Raw genomic sequence first — 19,691 nt, forward strand, 5'->3', positions numbered from 1 at the left:
TAATACTAACTGGAAAGAACTCCACATAATTGTGTTTTGTTAACAGAAAAATAGACAGTTTATGCCTTCTGTTGCTTTGCAGTCTTCATGTATAAGTGTGGAAGGTTTCTAGAACCAAAGGCTGACCTCTCCCTCAACTCACACCAATAGCCAATCACTGACTGAGAAAGTGATTAAACACTAAAATATTTGAGCTCATATTAACAAGTCTATGTGGATCATGGAGGTGAACAATGAGTTGTGTCTCCCACTGACTATGCCAAGATGGCATGATCAGGGTTAAGGAAAAACTCTTATTTTATTGGCATGCATGGCTACTTTGTTACAGGACATTCAAGCTGTGTTAGTGGTTCTGGTCACTTAAAGGATCAGGAGGGAAGTATAGGAGGGGAGAGAGCAACCAGTGCCAAATTACCCATCTTGGATATAAGGGAAATATGTGGACTGCACTACTGACCTTAGAGCTAATACAGAGCAGGGATGCAGAAATGGACTGGGAGTGTTCACTGATCTCATGCCAAAAGGTAGACTCTAGTGGGAAATATCATCATTACGGGTATCTGTCAAGTTGCAACACTAGTTATGTCTACCAGTTCTCACAGGAAAGTGGTAGTACTGTAGGTGGGGAGGAATTAGTGGTCTAATCTACTGCCTTCCATCCATCCCTGGCCTCTGAGTAATGAAAGTGCCAGTTATGCTCTTGCCTTGGACTGAGATTTATGAGATGTAAGGGTCTTGCTCAGACAAAGGTATGAATGAGCCGAACTATAATGCTGGTGGAAATAATGGGATTATGTGATGAGGTGAAGTAGCCCCTGCCTCTGATCATCTGGGATATGGGGGATAAAGAATGTGTATGGGGTACTGGCAGCTAGCCATGCATGATGTAAAGGTCACACCAGCCATGTGCAACAAATAACAACATGCACTTTATACCTACTGAATATTACCAAATATAATTCCAACTTGCATATAAGGCAAAAGAATAATCGGCTGATAATGTTTGGTAGTTCTGCTCACATTCGTCAATCCAGGTTTATCCCACCCAGGTGAGGTGCCTCTTCCATTACTATATTACAGCAGACTTTACTTATCCAAGGGCTACTCTGGGCACTATTTTCAAACTCTTCCACGTAGCTAGAAAGAACACTGGTCTCCATGCCATCTGTAGTGTACTTGCCATGTAAGGTTATTTTAAATAGCTTTGATGTTAAACTTCTTTTGTTTGAGTCTACATATTTTTCCACACACTACTGTATAAACTGGTTGCATCTAATGTTGCAACACACTACTATGCTTACTTAGGCTTGTTATATTTGTTTATGACCGTGTGTGTGCATAGTTTTATGATACTATTTTGTTTACCTAGGCTTGTTAAATTGTTTACGGCTGTGCATGCATAGTTTTATGGTACCACTTTGCTTACCTACGTTTTCTATATTGGTTTATGACTGTGCATGCATAGTTTTATGATTATACGCATCTGCTCAAGTGGCTACTGCTGCAAAATAACACAGGGCTAAATACAGTGCTAATTAACTAATAGATACTGTACTTAAGTTCAACAATTAATTGCAGCTTAACCAAAGTATTTCTTGCATATGTAATTGCCTGCAAAAGCTTGTTCAGCTGTTTCAGACTATCAGTAGAACTTTACAAGGCTGTACAATCACATGTATTACTGCTAGCAGGATAATTCTAGTATCTCTACCTGCTGTGTGAGACTATCAAGAGAATAGTGCAGAGCTGAATATTAACCCGTTTTGTGGCTGGCAGGATAATTGCGAATATCTCTAGTAACTGTTGAATGTTTGCCCAGCACAGTGTTCATTTAAAAGGTACTTTGTTTTATCGCAAATGGTACCATTCTACAACTAACTTTGATGGTCTTATTTGAAGTCATGGTGGAACTGAGCAATAGCTCTTATTCCCACTACTACTAGGTAATTTGAGATGGGACTTTAAGTCCCCACACAGTTATATCTCCTTTAGATAACATAGCCAAGTTTTACCAGTTGTTCTAACCTGCTGTCCAATAGATAGCTAGTTCCATTTTAAGGTGAAAAAGATATTAGTCTACCCATTACTATGATTTGCCTGTCACCACTCCAGATTTTACCTATAGACTAGGACCTCTCTTCTTGTATATTACAGAGTAACCCTTGCACACAGTGACCATAGTCTGGGTCCACTTCTATCTAGCTGTTTCCATAAGGTTTTACTGCAGTAAATATAGTACAATAGCATTATTTCAAACACAACTTGTGACCATAAGGTTTTGTTGACTCATTTATATTGTTCAGTTATGTGTTAACACCATCTTCCCTCCCTAATGATGTAATGTGTTATTTTCCTCTTTTACAGCCCCTAAACACCTATCTGTGAAAAGGTAACACTCCATTAACCCTGCATATCACCATTATCATGCTTCCAAAGAGCTGCATGGCAAGGAACATCCCGGTAGCAAAAAAAACAAAAGTGTGAAAAGTTTCAAAACTTGGCAGTGTATGTTTCTACCAAAAACTGTAATCCCACCATAGAGCTCTGTAAGTTAGTGGTGCGCACACTACTCTGGCACTGTGAGAACATGGTTCCCCTCTCTTTAACTCTATAGTAGTTACTACTTCCTTCTCCCCACTCCACTCCACATTAATTCTGTTTCCAGTCCCTTGCTTTATCCTCTATTCTCATAAGTCATACACAAATAAGGTGCAACAAATAACAACATACAGGTTATACCTAGTGAATCTTACCAAACATAATTCTAACTTGCGTATAAGGCAAAAGAATAGTCGGCTGATAACCGTTGGTAGTTCTGCCCATATTCGTCAGTCCAGATTCAACCCACTCCATTCGACCTCACTACACTCGGGCTCACTCTGCTCCCCTACATTAGCCCAATCTCACCCACCTCGACATCAGTTTAATTTATACCTATGAACCACACTCAACAATTACCATCCAGTGCTTTCCACCACCCAAATTACCCAATCAAACCTCATCACACCTGCAACCACATCACTGTATCCAAACCTCACCCTCACTCTAAACAAACCAGTCATACAAACTCACCTCAATACTCCACCCACTCACACACCAGCTACTCTCCTACACTCATGAAACATTGTTCCATTGCATATAAACTCACATGCTACCTACACTTTAATATACAGTCACAGCCATCATTCTACTCCAACTCTCAGCCCTCACAGCATACCACACTTAACTACCATACAACACCTATCACTCTGGCAAACTTCAGCCGCTAACTATCACACTGCAGCACATACATTCACATAACTCCATGCCTCTTTAGTCCCTCCTACACCATTACCACATAAAATACATTCCATTAAACACAAAACCAAAACCACCCTAAAATATTATTTAGCAATCTTTAAGTTCACCAATAACTAACATGCAGTGGTGACATTCATCCTAACCCTTGTCCTAACACTATACCTAAACCTGACCCTAGTCATAGTACAACTCTTATCCATAGAGACGAAGGCTTTCTACTCTTTCTTAACCTCAGCGTGAGAAGTATCCTAAATAAAGTTTATGAGCTCCATGCCTCTTAACACTATATACACCTGAAACTGTACTGCTAACAGAGAACTGGCTAAAACCTGAAATCAGTAACAATGAAATAACAGCACAAGGTTATAATATCATACACAAAGAGAGAAAAAAACAAAAGGGGTGGGAGGGTAGCAAAACTATACCAAATCACCTAGACTTAGAGCAGCTTGATGCAAATACCCCACAAATAGACAATACTGAAATCATGCTTACAAGATTGAAGATGAATCCCAATAAACACGTAAATATAATAGGCTGCTACTTCCCTCCAGGTAATAACGTTATGAGCATGGAAAACCTACTAGAATGGATCTCAAACTCCTTACCACAGGAAACTATTTTGTTAGGAGATTTTAATATAGAGTGGCACAACTACTCCAGTCATGCCACTACCACCCACATCAGTCTCTATGGGTTTACCCAGCTTATCGCTTCACTTACCAGAACAGATAAATCTTCCAAGCATCAGTCCATTCTCAGCTGGATTCTTATATCTGACCCCCCCCCCAGCTTCCTAAGTAGGTTGTCTGACAGACAGCCTTAGTGACCATCAACCTACCTTCCTTCTAAGAAGAACTCACCAAGTGAACCAAACAACCTTTAGAACATTCAGAAACAAAAAGAACTTTAAACCAGGCAGCTTTTTAAATGCCTTAAAATACTGTAATTGGAAACCGCTAACACAACTACCTCTAGATGATGCAGTAAATTACTTTAACCCAACCTTCTTAGAAATATTAAATCATCATGCACCCACCAGAGCACTTAGAACAAAAACTAAGTATGTTCCCTGGATAACTAGATCAACAAAATCCATCCTCAAAGACAAAGACAAAGCCCTAATACAGTTTCACTAAAACAGATCTGGTTTTACAAGAAAAAACTACTCAGAACTGTGTAATAAAGCTAAAAATGTATTCAACTAGATAAAATCAACTATTATCAAAACATCCAGGAAAAATACAGCCATAACCCTCAAAAATTCTGGGCCACCATAAACTCTATACTTCAACTAGGTAAAACCTCAACCCCCAAACCAGTAACAATAACTAATCATGACAATATCCCCACTCAGTTTAATAAATATTTCACCAAAACTTTTAAGACCCTCCCAAAACCCATACTTACAGCAACAGTCCTGAGCTACCATACACACAAGCTAAAACTACCACACAAGATGCCTTTACCCAGTTCCAATCAAAACCATTTAAAATGTCTTCCACAAACTTAAATCAACCACAGTGGCAGCAGACAACTTGCCAGCAGATTACCGTCAACTAGCTGCAGAAGCAATAGCCTACCCTGTTGCCATCCTAATTAACAGATCAATAACAGAATGTAAAGTACCCACTATATGGATAATATCCCATGTAATACTGTTATACATGGGTGGTAACTCCATGGAATTAAATAACTACCAACCAATCACTATATTAAAACGCCTATCAAAAATACTTGAAAGAGTGGTACACACTCAGCTAATGGACCATCTTCTAAAAAACAAACTGCTAGCTAAATGCCAACATGGCTTTAGACCCTTTCGCAGCACCACCACAGCTCTTACATCCTTTTCCAACACAGTCAGCAACCACAGAAACCAAGGCCAACTGGTCTCTGCCATTTTTCTAGATCTGTCTAAAGCTTTTGATATGGTCAATCATAATAAACTTATTAATACTCTGTCCACTCTAAACATCAACACCCCTACTATCTCATGGTTTAAAAACTATCTATCTGAATGCAAACAAACAGAAACATGGCAAAACCAACTATCCGCTCTCTTACCAGTATCCTTAGAAGTCCCTCAAGGCTCAATACTTGGTCCACACCTCTTCTCTCTATTTACAATCAATAGTCTACCTCCACACCCAATGCCTCAATAATTCAATATGCTGATGACACCACCCTCATTTGTGCAGCCCAAACAATAGAAAAACTTCACTTCCAAACACAAAAATGCTTCAAATTAGCTGAAACCTGGTTCATTAACTCAAAACTTATTCTAAACGCCCCCCCCCCCAAAAAAAAAAACTTCTTGTTTTTGGACCATGTAGACCTGCTCCCAAATGACAACTTTACCATTACACCCAGGAACAATACCACAATCACTCCTACCTCCCACACTAATCTTCTGGGTGTTGAAATACACAGCTATCTCAAATTTGACATCCATATCACCTAAACTATCAAGAAAGTTCATAAAATGCTAGGACTCCTCTATAGGAACAGACTCTGTTTCTCACTAGCCAGACTAAAGCTACAATAGCCTGGACTCATTTGTTATCCACCCTTCTCTATGCATCCCCAGTACTAACCAATCTCTGCAAAACTGACCTAAACAAGTTAAAAACTTGTTATAACAAAGTTGCCAGGTTAGCTACCTGGACCCCACACAGGACTCATCATTGTGGTGCTCTCAAACAAGTAAACCGGTTAGAGCTACCTCAACTACTAAAATTCTATCAATTGACAATAACACACAAATTATACGACCACCCAACTAAAACCCCAGCACTCCAAAACTTAATTACACCTTATTCTTCTACTAGAACCTTAAGATGTAGTTCCCAGAACCACCTAGAAGTCACCAAACATAACAATTAAGCTGGTCAATTTCTCCTCTGTCACTCCATATCAAACGCATGGAATACCCTACCTAGTCAACTAACTTCCAACCCCTCTACCCATCAATTTAAAAAACTACTCAAGGAACATTATATGTCTAACAACAATCCTTACCTCACCTGGCAACATTTTCAAGTATTTCCAAGCATGACAGGTGGTCTTTCCTGCATTCACCTCTTGTAATAGCTGTATTATACATAGGGGTTATGCAAACTAGCTATCCATTTCACCTCAATTGACTTTGTTCGGCCAAAAGAACAATGACTCTACTCTAAAATCTTCATAGATCACCAAGCTTCTCATTCTGTCAAAGAGTTTAAAAACAGAAACATGCCTGTCAAAATATTAGCACAAGAAATCTGCACAAAGCCAAAATAATAAGGGGGGGAACGAACAAAATCAAGGACACGTTTTAAATTTCATTCATATAAACTTAGAAAGTTTCTAAATAACAGGGTTTGCTTTATTATATATGTTAACAGGATCGCCAACTAATGCAAACTGAAAGCGTAAACCTCTAAAAAATACAAAAACCACAAAAAGGTAGATGTGAAATTATAACACCAACCTGGAAGAATGGAATTTATAATTGAACTAAGAAGGCGTTTATTAAATAAACCACAAGATTTCTAGACTAAGTGCTTTCCTTCGAGTGTAACCAGGACTTCATCAGAATCTAATCACTCAGTTTAACTCACTCATTTATCTCCTACCAAACAATCATATGATAAATTCTAAATCAATAAGCACAAAACATATTCGCCAAATCTTAAAACTTTTGTTAAAATACAGCACAAATTCTTGTCATTTAAATATTCCTAAAAGACACACAGTTGACCTGCAAAAAATTAGCGCATTAATAAGAATACAAATATATGACTGGCTTCATGAACTATTAAATACTTAACATAATCAATAAAAAATTAAATCAAACTTAAAACACTACATATAGGTAATTGATTATTCAGACCAGGGTACATGTACACTTTAAGTATAATTTGCCATAAAAATTCTTTGTCTTCAATATAATCAGCCAGTGGACCCCTCTGGGATCTCTACAAACCATATCAACTCCATAAAATAAAAATCTGCATGTGGAAAATTTTACAGTGTGTTTAAATAAGGCATTATTCTGCTTTTTATATTTAATTTCTTATATGTGTTCATAAATGCAGTCTTTAAATCTTCGCTGAGTCTAGCCCACATAAAAATAGGGGCATTCTTGACATTGAACAATATAAACTAGCCCCACTGAGTTGTATGTACAGTGAAAAGAAGCTTTCACATATCTCCAATTAATAACCAATGTGTCCTTCACTAGTATATATTTACATTGAGAACAAGAACCGCATTTAAATGTACCTATGTTTTTGTAATTAGTTGTAAAGGGCACTTCTGAATTGTATTCCAAATAGTTTTTGATGGATTCCCTTTTCTAAAAACAACTCTGGGTTGTTTACTTAACAGTTTAAAAACACCATAAAAATTTTTAAATGTGGTTTATTTAATAAATGCTTTCTTAGTTCAATCGTGAGTTCCGTTCTTCCAGGTTGGTGTTGGGATTTCACATCTGCTTTTTTGTGGTTCTTGGTTTCTGTCAATATGTTTTCTTCCATCTTGGGTTCTTTGAGCAGAACCCCATTGGTTGTTCATTCAGAAGGAGCAGATACAAGTGCAGGATTACTAACACAGTCGGTTCAACAGATATCTGAGCAGGCGACCTCCTTGACTGTTTGGCTTGGAACAGAGAATAAATCTATTCCTTCAATTTCATCTTCGATACCTCCCAAATAAGGTATACCCAAGTTTTAAACAACTTCTAATAAAGATAATGCTGTAATAGTAGGATCTGTTCTTAACATTCCTACAGATTTGGGACAAAGAACTGATGTGTATTCTTGGCTTAACCAACAGAGAAGAGGGAATAATACCCTGCAGAAATCAATGGACATTTTTTGAAAATAGGCTTCTTAACTGTAGGAAGCTGCAACTTGAGAAGGGATATTTTCTTGAATGTATAAAGAGCATACAGTTCCAAAGGGTTTAAGAACCTGGAAGTTCCCGACTGCCTTAGTTCTGAATTCACCCCTGCATAAAGACCTACTTGAGTTATTTCATTGGCAGGGTTGCGAATTGATGGAACTGCTTATGAGATGCAATCAAAAATCCATTGAGATGTTAACCAGGAAGATTTTATTTATTTATTTATTTGCATTTGTTTATCAGGATGGTCCAGCTGGGCCAGAAGTGTCCATTTTCAGTGGCGTCCCTGGCAGAATAGCTAAACATATAAGACATTTCACATACAATACAGAATTTACATTAATAGAGACATTTGGTACATGTTATTGGCAGCTTATATGGTTAATGAAAAAGTGCATAAGTAATCATTCTAAATCAAAGATATTATATACGCAATACAGAGTATATACATGAGAACATGGGTGGCGCAGTGGTGCAGCGGTTAACGTTGTTGCCTCACAGCAAGAGGTTCTCCGGTTTGATTCTCGGCTGGGGTGTCTTCTGTGTGGAGTTTGCATGTTCTCCCTGTGTTCGCGTGGGTTTCCTCCGGGTACTCCGGTTTCCTCCCACATTCCAAAAACATGCATCTGGAGCATTTCTCCGCAGGTCTCCACTGAAAACAGGCTCTGTGGAACCTAGTCGGACTTTCCTGGTCAACAAATGTTAAATAAAAAAATAAAAAATATATACATTCCATGATAGTATATAAGCAGTACAGAGTATATACATGAGAACATTCCATATAGGTATTTTTCAGCAAGCAAAATTTAAATAGGAAAATTCATACTGTGGGTACAGAATAGATGTAAGAATTAATTGGTGTCTAGAATCTAGATACTAAACTGTAAAATATATATATATATATATATATATATATATATATATATATATATATCTGGTATAATAGTTGAGCGAAAGGCTATAGGAGTACTGTTGCAGTTAGATTTTATATATATATATATATATATATATATATATATATATATATATATATATCTGGTATAATAGTTGAGCGAAAGGCTATAGGAGTACTGTTGCAGTTAGATCTCAAGCAGCTTATTATCAGCGATTTATTATTTCAGAATTCGTTGGACAGATATAAGAAGATATTTGTGGACAATGAGAAGACTTCCCTGGATATTAAATTTTGTAAAGAGAAAAAGCTTGAAAGAGACATTCTTGAATATAAAAAGGGTTGTGCATATTCTACATCCAGCAACCGAGGGATAAACTAACACAAAGTGGAGGGGAATAATCAACAGCTTGTAACCCACAATTCTCACTCCATCAAAGAATTTCCCCCTTTAGAGTATGTCCCTTTAAGATGCTTGAAAGGTTGAGAAACCAAAGAGGCACAGCAGACAGAACAGAATCAATTCAGAGAAGAATGGACATCTCACTAACAGTACAGTGAGTCGAGGAGATGATATGGCAGGACAAGGAATTAAGTATTCCATTCGATTTTGATCAAGACTATCTAAATCTTCTACATTTATTTGCATTTCTCCCCTCATAATCTGACTTAGCATTTTAATCCACCTCCTTATACCCTTTTCACCCCATGCATGCTTACACAGTACTATCTCACTTCAAAACTGGTATTAATAATAAATAAAAAAAGGGGGAGCTATTACCACTATTGTGGATATATCTACAGATCTGATTTACCTTATTATTTTTTCTTATCTAAACACTGTGAATTTCTAAGTATTTGTATGTCTAAATGCAATTTGTATGTATTGTATGTCAAACTGCAACTGTATGTATTTGTAACTGCATTTGCATGTATTTGTAAACCAAACAAAATGGGTCTCTGGCCCAGCTGGACAAACCTGGTTAACAAATGTCAAATAAATAAATAAATAAAGACCGTTTCATGAGTGATGGATTTTGTATTTCAATTAACCAGAGTGGAGATTTTAAGATTTACAACTTCACGGACAAACATTAGGGTACTAATTATGGTGATTTCTTGTGTAAAGGTTTTACTTTTGTTCCTTCCTCTACAGTCAAGATTGAAAACATTATTGACTTAAAAATGCTTTTAAGGAAGCTGAACTTTAAATTTTGGTTTCAGAACCAAGTGAATGTATCAGCTGATAAATTGCATAGAAAAAGTCTTTTTAACTCCTTGCCCTCCATTTATCACTCACATTATTTGAAAAGTTGTGTGAATTTGATTGTAGAGCCTTAATTAGTAATACATGTGCGGTATATCACACAACTTGAACAAGTCAGAGTATCCCCTACTTTAAACTTTCCCCCAGATTCATGAACAGTCCGTGCAAGAATAGTCTAGTCTTGTATGGACTGTTCTGTGTAGGAATACAGCAGCAGCGCATCCTACATATTAATGAGGGTGCGCTGCTGTATTCCTATACCTACATGATCCATGTACAAGTGCAGGGGGTGTGTATAAGTCCTGCACGGACACTTAAACATGCCCCCTGCACTCAGAATAGTGCCATACAGCACTTTCAAACAAGGAAGTAGCATAATATTAGAGCCTGGCTCTAATATTATGCATTATTTCAGTGTCCGCGAACACTGAAATGTAAAACTGAGCATGTCAGTGTCTGTGGACACTGAAATAAGAAAAAAAAAAAAGCACACGATCCCTAAGAAGTAGCCCACACAGTACATGACTGTCCCTGGAATGGCCAGATTCCTGCCCCACATGCCTGCAACCTGCTGATAAATGTTGTTGCTGTTGTTGTCTTTCGGCTTTTCCCGGTTAGGGGTCGCCACAGCGGAACTCTGGTCCGCTAATGATTGGCAGTAGATTTTCACGGACGCCGAGGTGCCAGCTCGACATTCAACCTTCAACAAATGCACGTCCATTTACCATATCTTTCGAACGCCCACCCAACCGCGTGGAGGACATACAGACTCCACACAGAAGGCACTCCCTACACTCCAGCCGAGAATCGAACGGGAGAACCTCTTGCTGTGAGGCAACAATGCTAGCGCTGCACCACCGCTGAAGTAATAATTTAATATTTCGTTTTATTTATTTATTTTTTTACAATAAAACAGAAAGTTTAAGCAGAGCACAGTGGGTTTGCGTGCCACAATGCGTTGCTCAGCCCAGCATAAATGCTGTTTGAGAGTCAAATTGAATTGTGAAGGATGAGCTCTTGCTGTTGATGTAGTGTAGTGGTTAAAGCTCTAGTTTAGTATACAAGCCATGCACTGTTCAAATCCCAGCTTTGGCCAATAAATTTTATATGTGGAAGCAGTAGTAAATTAATTTTTATGAAATGGAATGATATCTGTAAGTCATATGCCTCCCTGTTTTCCTTTTCTTTATTTAAAATTAGCGGGGGGTTAAGTGGACGTAAGCGAAGTTAAGCTGACATAAGTGGACGTAAGCATCACTTAACTTCACTTAGCTCCTCGCAAACTCACGCAAACCCAGTTACACCTGCTTAAAAGTGCTGTAATCACTCTGTATCCAGCAGCCCTTCTTCTGGCCAGCGACAAACTAATCATCCATGCTCAGTCGTGAGCATGATATGTTAGACACCATCATCACAGCAATTTACTACTAGGCCATCTTAGCTGTAAAATGTTTGGATGTTTTTTACAACATATCATGCAGTACAGTCAGTTTAAAATTGGAAAGACACTGTGCAATCAGGAGTGATTATCTACAAATATATACATGAAAAAAATATTTACATATATACATAGATATGTGTGGCAATACATATATGTATAACAATATACAGATATATTACCAAGAAATACTGACATGTATAAATAAATATATATATATATATATATATATATATATATATATATGTATATATGTGTGTGTGTGTGTGTGTGTGTGTGTGTGTGTGTGTGTGTGTATATATATATATATATATATATACATATATATATATATATATATATATATATATATATATATATATATATATATATATATATATATATATATATATATATATATATATATATATATATATATATGGGTCTACCTGACATGGTCGACAGTTCATATGGTCGACAGTTTATTTGTTCGACAGTTCATTTGATCGACAAGCATTTTAGGTGGGGGGCTTCGCCCCCATACCCCCCAATGTGGGGGGCTGTGCCACCCACACCCCCCTAACTATATATATCAACTCCAGGGTTGTACAACATTGGGGAAGGGGGCAAATCTGCTTGTCGACCAAATGAGTGTCGATTATATGAACTGTCGACCATATATATATATATATATATATATATATATATATATATATATGTGTATATATATATATATATATATATATATATATATATATATATATATATGCATACATGTCTCTAAATGCCCATACAAACATAAGATATGCTGCTGATAGACCACCCATAACTGGGGCAGCATGCACAGTTGGATCCAAAATGACCCATGACACTCACATCTGCAATCCCCATTCCAAATAATAAGTGAACAGTATGCTGCTACAAAGCCATGATAGGCCATACACAATGGCCAGACATATACAGTGACCTCTAAGCAACACAACTATAATGAGTGAAGATAGTAAACAAAAATACAAACAAAATACAAAAGCCTTCAGGGAGTAACACATCACTAGAAATACTTGTCTTAATTAGAAGAAGCAATTAACACGTAAGTACATTTAAATACACAGCCTCCAGTTACCCTCCTCAGTCAACCCTCTAGGGGATAAAGTATCACATTTAAAAACATGCATTGATTCTGTACATAACAATTGTTCTTTTATGACTGTTTGACCAAACTGAGAAACAGACTTTTTCCAAGCAGTACCTTGTAAACCCACTAGACTTAATTGCATGTATATACACAGCCTTCAGTTACACTACTCATTTAACCCCCTAAGGGATAAAGTATCACATTTAAGAATTTAAACCAATTCTCTACATAACAATTTTTCTTTCAGTACTACCCCCATGGTGAGAATTATTGAAGTGTACAGCTAAGAACTGTCTTCTTCCTCTTCAGTAATATCTGTCACATGTTCTAACAGCCTAGTTTTAAAATACTTCTTACTCTCCCCCACATAAAATATGCTGCAAGGGCATTTAAGAGCATTCTTCATACAACAACCTCTAGAATGTACAGAGTCCCAAATGTTGTCCACCCTTTCCCCTTAGCAGGAATGAAAGAACATAATAATGGTAGACCCTATCAACCTCCTACTGTATGGCATCTGTACCAAGCCTGACATAATTTGGGACTGAGGCCCGAAAATATAGCCATACTTGAAATATTGCTGTTATACACTGAGAAAATTGCTGGTGTTACAGGGTTTATTGCAACATACCTTTTCTGAGAGATTTAAAGTCTGAAACACAAATGGATGTTGGAATCTACTGATTGTAATCACCAGAATATGCTACTGATTTGCCAATGACAACACCTGTCTGGAGAACAGACCAAACATAACAGCCAAACCTCTGGCCATTATGTGGATAGCCCTACATTTGAGAGCTTTGCAGACAAAGAACTTTGTCAAACTGAAAACCATGCAGAAGTAGCATGTTCAGACAAACCCTGGTACACCAGCAGTATTCAAAACATATAATAGCAATACTCACATTCTGCCCCTAGGTCTTGAATCTTCTCCACCATTTAGCTGGCTTCTCTCCACAGGTCTTGTTCTAAGAGGTATTAGCTCACACACCTCCAGGATCTCTTTCTCACAGGTAAGGGAAAGGGCCAATGCCCACATGGAGTACTCAATTGTAGGAGTGTGTTGCCATGACATTGGCTATTGGAATAACTACACAGCTGCTCTGCATGCAATCAGCAACTGGGTAACACCTATTGGTGAAACACACATACCACACCAGGATAAGGTATAAAACTTTACTGATGTATCTGGTACCTCGACTTATGCCTTCAAAGAATACATTTTTACATCAAGCAGACATTTTTATATATCATGATTTTGTTAATTATTTAATACATAAACTTCAATTAACTTCTGGAATCAATTACACAATCATTGCAACATATTACATTAAAGTGCCTGTGGCAAATGTCTGATAAATTCCTAATATATTTATATTTAATACCAAACCATATTTTAAACATTTGATATAACTCTGTTCTTAGCAGATATCTTGAAATACATAAATAAATTACATACACATGAAATAAGCATTTCAATATAAAATTCACTCAATATATGTATTACGTTGTATCAGACATTCACATAATTGTAATTACATAAACTATTGTATATATAAGTATATCATTTTATGTGAATAAATATAAAATTTTAATATTTAGTGCTCAAAACTGGCCCAAAATGAACTATGCAACTGAAAATGCATATGCTGACATGTCATGAATATTATATCTAGACAATTATATATAAACATGTCTTGAGCAGCTAACAGTGAGACATAAATTCAAAAATTGCAGACATTTACATCTAATTCCATATTTAATCCTCTAGGATGCAATGTTCTAAAGTTGATAATGCATTTTGTCTTTAACTGTAATAATTTACTAACCTCCACATCCCCTTTCTGTGATTTGGGTTTGGCCAACACACTGAAAAAAAGATATTCATCTGAGCCACCATGGGATTGAATAAAAGGTACCACCATTGGGTTCTCCATCCTACCCCTTCTAATGTCACCCATGTGCACCATAATTATTTTCTTGATAGCTCTTTAGGTCTGTCCGATATACCATTGGACTGTGGAACAACCACATCCTATGATATAAATGACCCCCCTTGATTCACAAGTATACATATCCCTGGCTTTATAAATCTTGCTGTTAATGTTAACCCCATCCATATTCTTAAATTTTCTACATGTAATACATTTTCCACAGGGAAAACTTCCCTTCCTACCTTGATAACAGTTCTTTCAGATTCTTTGTCCTTTTGTAGGAAAAGATTACTCTCTCTGGAAAAATGTCCCCATATTTTTCATCACTAAGGACAATTGGCCAATACCTATAGAACAGATCTCTCAAAATATCTAAAAATGGGGAGTATCTGTTGACAAAGAATAGGGAATTCTGTGATTCTTCCTTCTTCCTAAAAAACTGTCATCCCTCTAGTGGCTCTATCCACCCCAACTACTGGTTTGTGAGTTATCCCCAACTTACTATTAACTCTACTTTCCACTGCTGCCAAAACATCTTCTTGATATCCCCTTCTTGCAAGTTTGTCCCTAACTTTATTGAATTCACACATCAATTCATGCTTATTTGAGATATTATTTGCCATTCGTAGGAACTCTCCATATGGCAATGATGTCAGTGAGACATGAATTCAAAAATTGCAGACATTTACATCTAATTCCATATTTAATCCTCTAGGATGCAATGTTCTAAAGTTGATAATGCATTTGGTCTTTAACTGTAATAATTTACTAACCTCCACATCCTGCGTCCTTCATATAAGGTTTATATGCCACCATGAAACCCTCGTCCACAAAAAATTCTAGGTCTAGATATTGTATGACCGTCCTGCTAGTTTTAAAGGTAAACCCAAGACCGAAGTGATTATTTTGCAACATTTGTATAAAGTCATCAAACTCTTCCATCTTACCCCTACAGATGAAAATGAGATAATCTATGTATCTTTTGAAAAACAGTACCCTGCTTTTATAAAATTCCATGTTGTACATTTTGACTTTCTCAAAGTAATCCATGAACAAAACCGCATAGACAGGGGCATAAGCCACCCCATCACAGTCCCTTCCCTCTGCAAGTAATAATTATTGTCAAACACAAAACAATTATGTGTTAGTGAAAACTCTAACATGCTAATCAAAAAATCAGTCCTTGGGCCCTCCCCAAGCATGTTTCTTACTGCCTTCAATCCCCATTCATGTTTTATGTTCGTATATAAAGATTTCATATCTATGCTGGCCCAATAAAACTCATGGGACCATTCCAGGCCACCTAACATATTGGCCAGCATTTTCCCATTTTTAATGTGGGAATTAACTTTACTCAAATGACCTTTTAGATGGAAATCCAGAAATACACCTACATTTTGAAGGAAGGCCCCTTTGCCCGAAACAATCGGTCTCCCTGGTGGGTTTTCAATGCTCTTATGTAGCTTGGGTATAGCTTTAAACATTGCATCTCTGGGCTGTTTAATATAAAGCTTATTAACATCTGCTGAGCTTAAGCAGCCCAATCTCTCACCCTTCTCTAATATATCAAGTAGTGCCCCATTGCATTCTGTAACTGGATCTCCAGTAAGTTTAACATATACTGTATTATTTTCCAACAATGCAAACACCATACCCTTGTATTGAGCCTCATTCATGAGCTATTGGTGCTCAGGCCATCACATGGTCATGAGCATTACCTACAAAAGACAAGCTGCCATCTATTCAAAACACTTCTGTCACAGACAGTCCATCACTGCAAACCTGTAGTAGTGTGAGAAAAAAGAATAAGAAAGGATATATCTGTGACATATCCAGGAAAAAAAAGATATGTGAAACAAGTAAGCATGTAATCAAATGCAGTAGGTGGTTTGTAATAATTTAAAATAGGGGTTTGAAAGCATATGTCTCAACAAGACTTGCTGTACTGATGTATTGCTGAACATCACTGATGGCCATAGCATGTGGCTCTGTCTGTAGTGACTAGGCCAGCTACTGGGATGTTGTACATATCCATATGTTACCTGTGCATATAACTATGATACACATTTTGTCTTGTAAATATAAGACAACTATACAGAGCATGTGGAGAGTATAGTACTGCTGCAGATGTGTGTGTCAAACTGCATGTTATATACTGAGCTCATACCATTCAACTGTCCAGTGTTCTGCACACTGACCATATGTGTGCCTCATATTTGTAGTCATTTACCCATAGAGTTGTGTCATGTCAGTCAAATCCTTGCCAAATCTGTGAAGACTGACATTTCAACATTCCCCTTAATTGTCCACTGGCTTTTCCCATTCAGGATTGTCATAGTGGATCATCTGTTGCCATTTCTGCCTGTCCTCTGAATCTTGCTCTCTCACACCAACCACCTGAATGTCTTCTCTCACCACATCCAGAAACCTTATCTGAGGCTTTCCTCCTTTCCTCTTACCTGGCAGCTACATCCTTACCATCCTTTTCACAATATACTCAGCTCCCCTCCTCAGCATATTCACCACAGCCATGTCCATCCTTTTTGCAAAATCCACTACCATCTCGCTGTCTCCACTCCTTTTAACAACATACCTACCCATCAATACCCCATCCCCTTTGTTCCCTTCACCAACATGCCCATTGACATCTGCTGCAATAACCAGTCTGTCACCCTTAAGTACAGTCATCACCACGTCATCCAACTAATATCACATTTATCTTTCTCATCCATCGCACAACCAACTTGCATAGCATATGCACTAACAACAGTCATCATTACACCATCAGCTTACAGCTTCAGAAACATCACTCTATCAGACACTGATATCATCCTCCAAAAATACTCTTGGCACAATGTTCCTTCAGCAGAAGCCCTACCCCCTTCCACCTCCAGTCCACACCTTGATAGCACAATTCTGACCTGCCTACCATACACCCAGCCATAATCCCCTTCCATGTGCTCTCTTGCACAAACACAATATGTCAACTATCCCCTGGCCATCATATCAGCTAGCCTGTCCCCTATATAACTCATACTGCCAACATTAACAATTCTTACCCACAATACCACCCTCCTAGGCTTTCCCCTCTCTTCCTGCCATATGACTGTTGGACATCCTCCAGGAGATGCCTGTCAGTGCAAAGGCTACTGTGCTATTGAATGACTCATGTATGTTACAGCAATAATGAGACACTTTCACTGATTTTGTCCCATTGCACCCATGTATGCATTGCATCCTACAGATGTCCTGTGTAACTGGTGGAGAAGGATGACTGTGCAGCAGGAGTGTGAATTTAGTGTGCTATACTTACATAGAACAGACATGGATGTGAGGTATTAGCTATGCACATGTCAGTATGTGTAGGTGTATGCGTCCACCTCAAGAAAACAGACACAGGATGCGAAATGTCAGTTAAAACAGATGTACATGTTGTACACATGTGTAATCTTAGTTACTGTGCACCTAAAAGAGTGACATTTCTACAGCTACTGGTTGTTGCATTGCCCTGACACAGCCATGGTTAGTACAGTAAGCATGATTATCATTACTAAATTGGAGAGGTGTCCAACTGTGTTATGACTTTGTGGCCATGTCAACTACAAGCAACAGACTGAATACACACATGGCTGTATGGGCTCAGCAATATCTTACTTGTCATACCTGCCTCCAGCAACGTACAGTAATCCCCTTTGCTTGACAGCAGCATTACACAAACCACTGACTTGGTCCCTATAGTGGCTGTACAGGGAAAAGTAGGGGCAGGAACCAACCTGGCATTAAGTCAGCCATTGTCTGAACAAGCATATAAGGTCACAGGTGGATTACTGTAAGGCCAACTATGATTACAAATTGGAGACATCCACCAGGGACAATCACAAGGCCATAGTCTCATATGTCTCAGAGGCAACATACCAACCCAACCTGTAATGGTGGCCAGTCAGATCACATACACACACAACATAGCTACTGGCAACCTGCTGCAGATAGGGTTAGGGCAAACATCCCCTCCTGGCTCAGCATCACTATAGGTGGATATGTATTGCTCCCACACCCCTTCCCTCATCACCAGTGAGCAGGTACATATTGCCTACTGAAAGGCAACAAATGTAAGTATCCATGGGATGTCATATCATCCCTGTCTGCATCCTGCATGAACTCAGACATGTGCTCCCAGCTGCATTACACACCGTAGTCACACCAAGCCACAGCACCATCCACACACCAGCCACATGGAAGATTGCTAATGTTATCCATTTACACAGACCTGAATGAGGAATGATGGATTATTCAAACAACTTGCCCTCACTGCAGGCAATATGACTCATCAGGACCAGGACTTCAATAGAAGCTGATACTGTGCTGATAGATTACAGTGGCATGGTGTAGTTGTGAGTGCTGGCTACTGGTATGGTTGTGAGTGTTGGCTACTGGTATTCAAGGTACATGTGTAGGTATTGGACATACTGTTGCCAGATGTAGGGGGTCCTGAGATGTGTTCCCCTGTTAGTGTCTACCAGGTATAATGTCACATCACCAGCAGGAGACCTTTTCACCAGCGGAATGCAACCTGATAATGGAAGCCATAATACAGAACCACAAAGTACTGTTGGGCCAAAGCCAGCAACATCTGCGGGAGAGGACCACCCTGTGGGATGACCCTGTCCACTGCGTAAATTAGGTGGGCCTGCACACACATACATATGATCAGGCGTGGCATCATGTCACCAACCTCATATGCCATGCCTGGCAAAGGGCTGCTGCCATGGTCAGGGACCCCACAACCACAGGTGGAAGACCAGCCATGCAGCCACCACCAACACCAAATGAGGAGCTTCTTGCCAAGCTTGTGGCAC

Source organism: Protopterus annectens, chromosome 10.part0, assembly GCF_019279795.1.
Source record: "Protopterus annectens isolate FY-2018-M chromosome 10.part0, PAN1.0, whole genome shotgun sequence".
Taxonomy (NCBI): domain Eukaryota; kingdom Metazoa; phylum Chordata; order Ceratodontiformes; family Protopteridae; genus Protopterus; species Protopterus annectens.